Below are 12,887 nucleotides of genomic sequence, written 5' to 3'. Positions count from 1 at the left end.
AAATGCATATAGCGGAAGCACTGCTATGATCTGTTGTACAGACCTGTGTGTCACATGTCAAAGTAGGGCTTTGGTGATATGGCCAAAATATCTAATCATTATTTGACTGTATTTTGTGTTTCTGACGAATGAAAGTTGTAAATATGTTTAGTGCATAATCCTTGAATGACAACAAATACATTTTGTGATCCGTTGTGATGGTTTTATACTCAACTAAACTAGGACAAAACKGAMACTATAGTAGTCCATTTTGTAGCACTTTTCATTTAATTTAGCGWTGTTGGGAAGAGCCTGTAAGTATTTCACTGTTAGTCTACATCTGTTGTTTAAGAAGCATGTGACAAATAACATTTGATTTGTATCAAAATATTGTTATAGATGGTAAACAATCTATACCAGTATTAGCGATACATCGCCCAGCCCCTATGTCAGATGTGTAGAGCTCTGCTACACGAGCACGACGGTCCTCAACATTATACATCGGGTAGGGCCTTTTCTTTCATTAATAACGAGGGTATGGGCTGGGCTCGGGTATCATTTTCAAAAATGATAACAAAAAAAACGAGTGTGTGTGGTGGTGGTGGTGGTTGTTGATGCTTGCTAGCTAGCTTGAAACTAAAATGCCCACTGGACATGTGAAGTGTCGAGCCTGCCTTGCGATTTTTGAAGTACGGCAGCTAAAATACGTACTTGACACTGCTGAGCTGGAAGATGCGATTCCAGGGGTGGAAGAAGCTTTGCTTGCAGCCAAGTCATTGGTAAGATTTGTAAAGCAATCGGACTTGCAGCCCAGTTGTCAACGGTCCTGTCTACACTTGACACATACATGTGACTTCTGCTGTCAGAATACGAAGATCGCATTGTAAAGACAGGTCTAGACACACACAAGTGTCTTTGTGGTGTGATTGTGTTCAGATCTGTCTGACCACTTCAGAAGGTGGTCAGGGATGAATGGTGTGCGGATTTCTTCTCAGTCTGGACGCAATCAGGATACCGAAAGCGCGTACAGTGGGTGACATCATCAGCACTCCCACAAGTCTCTAAAAAACGTGTGTTTTGGGASCGAGAGGCACCTTTTCATTATAACGTTGGAGGAAATACATTCCTAGCGTGTGAGGAACGTGTTTGCTGGCCTTATAAATGCTAGCTAATATTTAGAAAAAATTGTTTTGTTTGTTTGGCTAGAGTTATGCTAACCTGTTTGCAATCTCTTTATCGTTGCTTGCTWGCTAGCTAGCTAGCTAGCTACAGAGGTTAGCTGGATAGTTAGCTACAGTAGTTAGCTACTACCATCAATTGTGTTATCATATTTAGCCTATTCCACCAGGAATCCAGACACACCGTGGACACGGTAAAGACATTTTAAATGTACTTAGGTGTATACGCATGTTCAGAATTCCATGATCTGAACTCTATGATCAGAATAATACATCTGCATGAACTGTCAAGTCTAGACATGGCCAAAGACTGAGACATGGGTGAAAACAAGGTTCAGCACTGTGTACTTCACCCTGTACTCCAAGGGAGTATACACTGAACTCTGTGAAAAGATTGAGAGCCCTGATGTACTGGGTTCTCATTGGACTTCCTCTGCCCCTTACGAGGCGCTGGGGGGGGGCTGGTCTTCCTGTGATGAGACAGGCTGCCGTCCTGTAGGCACGGACCCCCCCCACCACCAGGTTATCTCCCGTGGGCAGATTCTGCGTGAAGACCGAAGACTCTGCCTGGACTGAATGGGATGCGTGAGATAACAAGCTGCAGTAGTTGCAGTCTTTTATTTATTTTTGGTCGCTGATTATATGGACAAACCAGGTTTGGGCGAAGGCGGTGGTTAAACTGCTTTGCTTCMGAGTGCTTCACAACTCCTATTCATTTGGAAGGTTATGTTATGACCATATAGTCAAACTTGTCTTAACTTGAGGAGTCCTGTTATTGTTGCCTAAGTTCTGTGGGTGAAATTTGGACTGGAGTGGCAGGCAGAGGAGTTACTTCGAAAGGTAACTGGATTTTTGAGCCTACTGCTTAGGTTGAGGCCTCTCCAAATAGTCATTAGCCTACATTTGAYCTAATTGTGCTTGTTCTGAATAGCCTACTGAAAATGTGTTTGGGCCCATGAGGCCCAACTAGTTAGTAATACGTTTGGATATTTAACCTGTGCTCAATGTGCTGGTTCTGAACAGTGCTGATAATAAAATAAAAATGTCCACTGTAGACATTAGCCTAACATTACTGGCAACATGTTTGAATACCAGTTGCACATGGGCACTTCGTGTGTATTTTATTTGTTAACGTTTAACCATATCAGCAATGGTTCTTATAAAGGGTTAAAMAWWWWWTTAAATACATTTTTTGATATAGCTTAAATGCAGAAGACACATTTAAGTTGAATGCGTTCAGCTGTACAACGGACTAGGTATCTAGTTCATCAGTAATACGGTCCTTAATCAGCTTTCTGAATTTCCCAAGAGGCACCACAACATCACATTTAAGAACATTTTGAAGATAGTTCTACAAACATAGGGAAATCAGCTTTTAGTTCTTGCACTAACTCAGTAGAGACCAAAGGAATTTCCAGAGTTAACCATCCTTGAGACCGGGTGTGGTAACTCGTATGTCTAAAGTTTTGTAATGCTGTTTTGTAAAAGGGCTTTATAAATGAAATATAGCAATGTATCATCCTACGTGACATCAGAGAGGGCCAACCAACTTCCTGGTAGAGAATGCAGTGATGAGTATTAGAATTGTCGCTCGTAATAAAGAGCAGTGCGCTAGATTAAAGAAAATTGTCTCAATTTATTCTAAGATTAACAATTAATATTAAATCAGTAAATTCATACATTATGATAATAAACAAAGATGTATATGTAATATTGTCAGAGTTTGTAACGAATTGTTCATATTAACTAACGAATTGTCTAAATGCAGTATAAGAAAAAATCTAGGAATAGGCCAATCATCACAACAGAATTCTCTTTTGATGACTCTAATGCATGAAAGGAATATTGTTCACAAATCATAAACTGATTGGCAAAAAAATATATATAATATACATACATACATACAGTTGAAGTCGGAAGTTTAAATACACTTAGGTTGGAGTCATTAAAACTCGTTTTTCAACCACTCCATACATTTCTTGTTAACAAACTATATAGTTTTGGCAAGTCGGTTAGGACATCTACTTTGTGCATGACAAAAGTAATTTTTCCAACAATTGTTTACAGACAGATTATTTAACTTTATAATTCACTGTATCACAATTCCAGTGGGTCAGAAGTATATTTTAACATACATTTGAAGTTTACATAGTTTTATGTGTCGGCAGGGTAGCCTAGTGGTTAGAGCGTTGGGCTAGTAACCGAAAGGCCGTCATTGAAAATAAGAATTTGTTCTTAACTGACTTGCCTAGTTAAATAAAGGTAAAATAAAAATACACCTTAGCCAAATGCATTTAAACTCAGTTTTTCACAATTCCTGACATTTAATCATAGTATAAATAGTCTTAGGTCAGTTAGGATCACCACTTTATTTTAAGAATGTGAAATGTCAGAATAATAGAAGAGAGAATTATTAATTTCAGCTTTATTCTTTCATCACATTCCCAGTGGGTCAGAAGTTTACATACACTCAATTGTATTTGGTATCATTGCCTTTAAATTGTTTAACTTGGATCAAACGTCTCAGGTAGCCTTCCACAAGCTTCCCACAATAAGTGAAGTCAGGTTGTAGTCCTCCTTGCTCGCACACGTTTTTTCAGTTCTGCACACAAATTTTCTATAGTATTTAGGTCAGGGCTTTGTGATGGCCACTCCAATACCTTGACTTTGTTGTCCTTAAGCCATTTTGCCACAACTTTGGAAGTATGCTTGGGGTTATTGTCCATTTGGAAGACCCATTTGGACCAAGCTTTACCTTCTTGACTGATGTCTTGAGATGTTGCTTCAATATAGCCAACATTTTCCTGCCTCATGATGCCATCTATTTTGTGAAGTGCACCAGTCCACCAGCAGCAAAGCACCCCACAACATGATGCCGCCACCCATGCTTGACGGTTGGGATTGTGTTCTTCAACTTGCAAGCGTCCCTCTTTTTCCTCCAAACATAATGATGGTCATTATAGCCAAACAGTCCTATTTTTGTTTCATCAACCAGAGGGCATTTCTCCAAAAAAGTACGATCTTTGTCCCCATGTGCAGTTGCAAACCGTAGTCTGGCTTTTTTTTGGCGGTTTTGGAGCAGTGGCTTCTTCCTTGCTGAGCGCCTTTCAGGTTATGTCGATATAGGACTCGTTTTACTGTGGATATAGATACCTTTGTACCCAGCATCTTCACAAGGTCCTTGCTGTTGTTCTGGATTGATTTGCACTTTTCGCAACAAGGTACGTTCATCCTTTGGAGACAGACGCGTCTCCTTCCTGAGCGGTATGACGGCTGCATGGTCCCATGGTGTTTATACTTGCGTACTATTGTTTGTACAGATGAACGTGGTACCTTCAGGCGTTTCGAAATTTCTCCCAAGGATGACCCAGACAGAGGCACAAGGTAGGCCTTGAAATACATCACAGGTACACCTCCAATTGACTCAAATTGTCAATTAGCCTATCAGAAGCTTCTAAAGCCATGACATAATTTTCTGGAATTTTCCAAGCTGTTTAAAGCACAGTCAATTTAGTGTATGTAAACTTCTGACCCACTGGAATTGTGATACAGTGAGATAATCTGTCTGTAAACAATTGTTGAAAAAATTACTTGTCATGCACAAAGTAGATGTCCTAAACGACTTGCCAAAACTATAGTTTTTTAACAAGAAATGTGTGGATTGGTGAAAACAAGTTTTTTAATGACTCCATCTTAAGTGTATGTAAACTTCCGACTTCAACTGTATACATGATTAAATGTGGATTATATAATGGACATTTTTGTAGGGGTTGAAATTTCGAAGTGGAAATTACTAACTTCAGAAGCCTTTTTAAACCTTGAATACTGTACAAGTAAAAAATGTTCTGCATTGCTGTGCAGTCTTAACAAGGCCAACTAAATTAAAGCAACTGGCTGGAGCCGCGGGGAAGAACAGTGCCTCTGCTCATCCGATGTAGCCTAATGATAAGGCGAAGCTCCCACTGTGCAGTGGTACTGAATAGACAGTGCCTCATGTCTGTATTCAGAACTGCGCGTAAACGGTAGATTTAACATGTTATTCGTTGCAATATGCATATATATATATATATTATATATATATATTGGTAGTATTTCATTTTTCAACCCTGGGTAAGGCAGGGTTAAACATCACTGGCCTGGTAGGGCAGGGCTAAACTCATGGCTGGTAGTCAGGGCTTAACATACTGGCTGGGTAGGGCAGGGCTTAAACATCACTGCTGGGTAGGCAGGGTCTAAATGGCTGGGTAGGGCAGGGCTTAAACATACTGGCTGGGTAGGGCAGGGCTTAAACATCACTGGCCTGGGTAAGGCAGGGCTTAAACATCACTGGCCTGGGTAAGGCAGGGCTTAAACATCACTGGCCTGGGTAAGGCAGGGTTAACATCACTGGCTGGGTAAGGCAGGGCTTAAACTCACTGGCCTGGGTAGGGCAGGGCTTAACGAATCACTGCCTGGCCTGGGTGCAGGGCTTGAATGTCACTTTGAATGTCACTGGCCTGGCCTGGGCAGGGCTTGAATGTCACGTCCGTGCAGGGCTATCCAGAGGTGCAGCTGATGGGATGTCTTGAGTTGACCATAAGTAGTGTGTGTGTGTGTGATCTCTTGTGACGACAAATGTTAACTTGTATTTGAACATTTTGTTAAGTATTCTGGTGCTGTAGACCAGTACCACCGGGTGTCTTTTTTTCTTCTGGAAGTTATTTGGAATAATAATGATTTGATGCATACTCAAGATTTACTTGTGTGTTCTGTGTGTGTGGAGGGGGTGGTAGTTGGTGATGTGGTAACTATGTTTACCCAGAAAGCCAAGCTCCACTGTGGGCTGTTGTAGGTCTACAGGGCCGTGAGTGTTCTCAGCATGCAGGCCTCTGCCACAAGGTGTGTCTGGGGACTGTGTGCTGCATCTCAGCTCAGAGCKGCCCTCCTCTGCAGTCAACACGCATTCGCTCGCTCKCCCTCCCTCCCTCTTTTTTTTCTTCTTCTGTTTTTCTTTGAGCAGTCTTGGCTCTGTGCTCTATGCCTSTTCCCTCTCTCCCTCCCACTGTCAGTAGCTAGGAGATTGGTCAGTATTGAGGCTAATACATTTAGTTTAACTGGATCTCAGCAGGGGTCAAGACCCCACAGGATCTCTCACACCTCCCTGTTAGCCCCTTTGTTATCTGTGTGTGTGTTATGATAATAGATATCACTGGGCTGGTATTTGGTATTCTGAAGATGAAGAAAGTTTCAGCAATATCTAGAAGCTGTTTGTGGTAGCAGTCAATTATTAAGAGTTGTACAGCATTAAAGTGTGTGTGTGTGTGTGTGTGTGTGTGTGTGTGTGTGTGTGTGTGTGTGTGTGTGTGGGCCAAGATGGGAGGGGCTCCGACAGCCTTGCAGTGATCTGTGTCGAGAGAGGGAGAGGAGGAGAGTGTTCAGGGAGGAGGAGGAAGAGCGAGGCGATTTAGAGAGAGGAGAAGCATTAGAGGAGTGCTCATACAGTACACACGGTGTGTGTGTGCGTGTGCGTGGTGGCAGCGTGCCTAGTAGGATTTGAGTGTTGTTATTAGCACCATTGGGCCTGTGTGAGCTAGTGCACTGCCCCATGGGTAATAAGTATCTGAAAGCGGCGCTAAACACCGTCATAATCTGAGGGGGGCTAGACGTGTGTGTGTGTGTGTGTCGCGTACCTCTCCTTCTCCCCCTGGTGCAACATGGCTGTGGAGCAGATGGCCAATTACAGGACAGTAGGAGGTGCCAGTAATTAATTACCCAGCAGCACTCTGCACCATCTACTACCCTTATGGGAAAAACCACATGATTTCACCTGTGACATTTCCACATGTTTTGCCCAAGTGAAACCATATGTTTTTGGAACACTTCACTTGTGATGAAGTTTCACGTGGATTTTCACATGATCACAACCTTTCACATGTGGATTTAGACTTTAGACTTTCAAAGGAAATTTTACAGGTTGACGCCCTGCAAACAAAAATGTGTCGTTATGATACAAACAGTGCTTTTAACGCTTACGCGGTGCCACTGCAGAAACAGCAATCTACTCCCAACCACGAGGTTGCAAGTTCAAATCCACAAAGAATAAATGTACACTCTACGTCTAAGCGTCCTTGGACACTGCTAGTTTAATGTTGGTGGTGATAATTGGACAATTATTTACTTGATTCTGGGCCGCTTTTAGCAAAGGGCAGAAATGCATTCTTGCCAATGAGTCTGTGGCCATTTCTCTTTCCCGCTCATAGATCTGGTGGTGTAKCTGCAGTCTAGCAGGACATTACAGGTTGGTAGTGAGCAAGGGGTTATTAGTTCAAATCACATCTAACGCTAAACCCCAATTTTGTTCACAGTACAAGATTTTACAGTAATTGAAATCTGAACTTTAGGCAAAGTGCAAGAATTTATTCTTGCCAATCTCTATTATGCCAACAGGCCTGTTGGAGCAGCTGGACCGTCAGGTAGCTAGCAACCATGAGGTTGAGTCAGCATACTGTCCTTTAACATTAACGTCTTCATTTAGTTGTAAAAATACAGTAACTAGTTGTATATTTACTGTATTTTCACGGCAACTAGACAAAAACCTCCAGGGGACCATGACACAATGTCCTTGGGGACGTCCCTGGAACAAACCGGAAACTAGACAAAACCTGCAGGGGACCATGACTGTTGAAATTGAATTAATGTAAATTATGCCTTTCAAAGTTAAATATTCTAAATKATATTTGACACCTGGGCTTTTGCATGAGCTTGAATGTTGTCCCGTGTAGTGTCATGGTATCACATATATCCAAATAGTGCATTTTCATGAAATCACATTAATTTCACGAGGACGTGTTGTCACGTTATCACGTTAACTTCACAGTAAATCACACAAAGTTCATGTTGTTTTCCCGTAAGGGTACCAACACACACACACACACACACACACACACACACATACACACACACACCATATGCATTGTCCACCCGTGCACGCCCCCACACAGGCACACGTCAACAAATAATTGAATGAATCAGCAATAGTTGCAGTAAACCATGCTACCTTCACACGCGTACACACACACACACACGCAATGGGGAGTTGTGATCCTCTTTCTGCATATGGACATTTCATGTAATCCTCTCGGTTTCTCTCTCCCTTTCTCTCTCTGCTGCGTCAGTAGTGAAATGAGACTAGGGTTGCTGTAGTTTGTCCCTGCAGAAGAGAGAGAGAGAGAGAGAGAATCTAGAGCCTACACGGGGAGGAGAAAGGGGGGCGGGAGAGGGGTAGTAGGAAAGAGAAAGATGGAAGAGGGAGGGAGAGCGAGGTGGTGAAACCCACACAGGGTGAGACAGCTCCACACACACACACACAGGGTGAGACACACAGCTCAGCTACAACTTGGCACACAGTGCATTCAGGGTGAGACACTCTCTGAGCACACACACGAGTGGACACTCCACACACACACATCGGCTCGGAATTGGCGGTTGAGACAGCTCCACACACAACACACAGGGCTTGGGACAGCCTCCACACACACACACAGGGTGGACAAGCTCCACACACGACATCAGGGTGAGACAGCTCCGCACACGACACACAGGTGAACTGACAGCTCCACCAGTTGTGACGTTGTAAACTGCCTTGAATAGGTGCTAGCACACACTGCAGACCGAGCTCACACCCACACCGAAGAGTAGACCGCTCCACACACACACAAGGGGTGAGACAGCTCCACACCACACAGGGTGAGACAGCTCACACACACACACAGGGTGAGACAGCTCCACACACACACACAGGGTGAGACAGCTCCACACACACACAGGGTGAGACAGCTCCACACACACACAGGGTGTAAGTAAGGCTGTGGCAATCTACACGACAGCTAGGCGCTGAGACGTCGATCGAACCCGCGATCAAGAGCACAAGTTGGTGAAACATTGCGTCAACGCACAACTTAGACGTGACGCCCCAGGTGAACCTCACAAGGAGGTAAGCTCCCACCCACACCGCGTAGTACATGTTCTACGGTTGTGTATGCGCAGAGCCCCAGCTGTGGATGCATCGCTAGCCAGCACTTACCTAGAAGGGATCACTTATGAACGCGAAATTAGGAAGACACACACACGCTGACGCTCTCACCACTCATACATCTACATATATTCTTGGACCACACAACCCTCGCCCCCTCCCCACACACACTCCCTCCCGGCCGTCGGCTACCCTCTCCCGGTCATCACCCCGAATTACTACACAAGCCATCTGTGAGAGGTCAAAGAGGTAACCGAGAGGGCGACCTGGCTGGGAGCTGAGTCACGGACCGTTTGTGTGACTGTGTTATTCTAACATGGAAATATGACCTCAAGCTGCTGCAAGGGCTCCCAAAACAGAGACCGCACACATCTTTATTTCACATTCATTTAATCAGGAGTATTTCAGTTTGATTTCACACGACCGAACTTGCCGGAATGTTTTTCACATAAACCCTCATTTGGAAATATACATTGCAGCAATCCCATTAATCACTGGCACACTTCCACGACATTATCTTAAACTCCAATAAGACAAACACAACAACTGTGGCAATTTCATTCACGAATCACCCTGGACTAACACAGAACAAGTAATTACATCCCCACACGCTAGACCAGCACCCTGTAATCACACAAAACTGGCTTTCCAATCACCTTATCATCTTCAGCCCAATAAATACTACTCTACTACCTATACTGTCTAGCTAAAGTCAGCCTCCAACTCCTAACAACACACATCTCCCTCTCACCAAATAATCCTTCTAGCCCTCCCCGCTCCCTCACCCTTCATCCAACCCTCGTTTCCATCCCTTTACCCCCTCCTCTATCCCCTTGCTCCCCCCATCACTTCTCTTGCATGCCTCTCCGTCACTTCCATCGCTCGCCCCCTCCTCTGATCCGCCTTTTCTCTTCCTCTGATTCACCATTAAGCTCTCTGCTCTTCATCTTCCCCCTACTCTGCCACTTCTGCTTACACGACCTCTTCCGGTCGCTATTCTACTTCAACCTTGTCCGCGTCTTTCCCTACCAAGCCCGCCTCTCCCCCTCACCTCTTCCCATCTTTCTCTTTCCTCACTACACCTCCGCATCCCTCCCAGCCCCGCCTTTCTCCTCCCCCTAGTGTAGGACCTACGAGAATTCTCTCTCTCGTTCTCCGTCACTTCTGCAGGAGACACTAACAGCAACCCTAGGTCTCCATTTCACTACTGCCGCGTAGGCAGAGAGAGAAAGGGCAGAGATGAGAACCCGAGGGATTACATGAAATCGTCCATTATATTCCGCAGAAAGGGATCACAACTCCCATGTGCGGTGTGTGTGTCTGTGAAGACCGCGTGGTGAAGGTACGCTAATGGTTACTGGCAAAACTTCATTGTCTGATTCATTCATATTATTTGTGCGTGTGCCTGATGTGGGGGCGCGTGCACGCGGTGAGCAACATACTCGAACTATGGGCTGTGGTGCGTGTAGTGTGGTGTGGTGTGTGTCGTTGGTGTGTGTGAGTTGGTACCCTTACGGGAAAACAACATGAACTTGTGTGTATTTACTGTGAAGTTAACGTGATAACGGTGACAACACGCTCCTCGTGAAATTACATGTGATTTCATGAAAATGCACTATTTGGATATAATGTGATAAACCATGACACACGCACGGGACAACATTCAAGCTCATGCAAAAGCCCAGGGGTCGCTCTCAAATATCATTTAGAATATGCTTAACTCCTGAAAAAGGCATAATTTAACATTAATTCAATTCACATCCATGGTCTTCCCTGCAGAGTTTTGTCTAGTTTCCCGGTTTGTTCCAGGGACGTCCCGAAGGACATTGTGTCATGGTCCCTGGAGGTTTTGTCTAGTGTGCCGTGAAAATACAGTAAATATACCACACTAGTTATTGTATTTCTTACAACTAAATGAGGACGTTAATGTTAACGGAAGTATGCCTGACTCACCTCATGCGGGCTAGCTACCTGACGGTCCAGCTGCTCCAACAGGCCTGTTGCGCATAAAGAGATTGGCCAGAATGAAGATTCTTGCACCTATGTGCCTAAAGTCAGATTTCAATTACTGTAAAATCTGTGTAGTGACAACAAATTGGGTGCGTATGTAGATTTACAAACTGCGCTACTGAGTATGCATAGCATGCATTGAACATATAACCCCTTCGCTCCTCCAACCTGTATGTCTGTAATCAATACCCACATGCAGAAAGACGCGGCGTCGAAAGAAGACAAACAAGTAAAATATGGCCCCCGCCTCAAGAACCTTTTTCCCAGCTCGATTGGGGCCCCATAACGAATGCATTTCTGCCCTTTGCCTAAAAGCGGCCCCAGCAATCAAGTAAATATATTGTCCAACAGTTATCACCACCAACAATTATAACCTAGCAGGTGTCCAAGGAACGGCTTAGACGTAGAGTCTGTACATTTATATTCTTTGTGCGAATTCAACTCTGCCAACCTGCGAGTTGGGGATAATTGCTGTTTCTGCAGTGGCACCGCGCGTAAGCGTTAAAGCACTGTTTGCTATCTATAACGACACATTCGTTTGTTTGCGGGCGTCAACCTGTAAAGGACTTTCCTTGAAAGTCTACAAGTCTAAATCCACAATGTGAAACGTGTGATCACTGTGCAAAATCCACGTGAAACTTCTCATCACAAGCTAGAAGTGGTTCCAACCAAAACATATGGTTTCCACTGGGCCAAAGACGTGGAAATGTCAAGGTGAAATATCTTGCTGGTTTTCCATAAGGGTAGTAGATGGTGCAGAGTGCTGCCTGGGTAATTAATTATGGCACCTCCCACGTCCTGTAATTGGCCATCTGCACCCTGTCATGTTCGCCGCCAGCCAAGGGGGAGATACCGGCAAGAGTACTCACGACACACACATCACACGCTCTACGCCCCTCAGACGGGGTAGCAGCTTCCCAGGCCCGTAGCCCTCCTAGCGCCCGCCTTACACGCCTCTTCCAGTCCGCTTGCGTCTATTCCGAGCCCCGATTAGCCAAGCCTTTCCAACCGCGCCCGATTAGCCAGCCTATTACCAGAGCCCAGATTTAGCCAGGCTATCAACCGAGCCCCAGCTAGCCAAGCCTATTCACCGAACCCAGACAGATTCAAACAGAGCCCAGAACAGCAAGCTATTCAAACAGAGCCCCTCGACCGCAAGCCATTCAATCGCGTCCGACTAATGCTATTCAACAGAGCCCAGATAGCTTATTCCAGAGCTCCAGAATCGCTCTTCACAGAGCTCCAGACTCGCCTATCCAGCAGATCCAGAACAAGCTATTCTACGAGCCTCCCCGACTATAGCCTATTCCCCGATGCCCTCCAGTCTAGCCTATTCATCAGAGCCTCCAGAACTATGCTAGTTTCACAGAGCTTCCAGACTAGCCTATTTATATTGACAGAGCTCCAGACTAGCCTAATTCAGTTCAGAGCCTTCAGACTAGCCTATTAATCAGAAGCCTCCAGACTAGCTATTCAACAGATCCTCTCGACTAGCCTATTTCACAGAGCCTCCGCCTAGCCTATTCAACAGAAGCCCCCAGCCAAGCCTATTAACAGAGCCTCCGGACTAGCCTATTCAGACAGAGCCTCAGCTGCTCTTTTCAACAGAGCCTTCTCGGAACTCGGCTGATTCCACAAGCCTCCCCGATTAGCCAGCCTATTCAAAGCAACCCAGATTAGCAAGCTATTCAACAGAGCCCCCAGCACTA

The 12,887-nt window shown here is 44.8% G+C and overlaps 1 protein-coding gene across 1 annotated transcript in view; it reads left to right on the top strand.

The window, feature by feature from the left end:
* Positions 1 to 12,887, top strand: part of LOC111977542 (calcium/calmodulin-dependent protein kinase type II subunit gamma) — a 43,952-nt gene that overhangs the window by 2,665 nt on the left and 28,400 nt on the right.

The sequence above is a fragment of the Salvelinus sp. IW2-2015 genome, linkage group LG18 (assembly GCF_002910315.2).
Source record: "Salvelinus sp. IW2-2015 linkage group LG18, ASM291031v2, whole genome shotgun sequence".
In the NCBI taxonomy this organism is placed as follows: domain Eukaryota; kingdom Metazoa; phylum Chordata; class Actinopteri; order Salmoniformes; family Salmonidae; genus Salvelinus; species Salvelinus sp. IW2-2015.
Note: the sequence above shows the minus strand (reverse complement) of the source record. Positions and strands in the feature narration are given on the sequence as shown.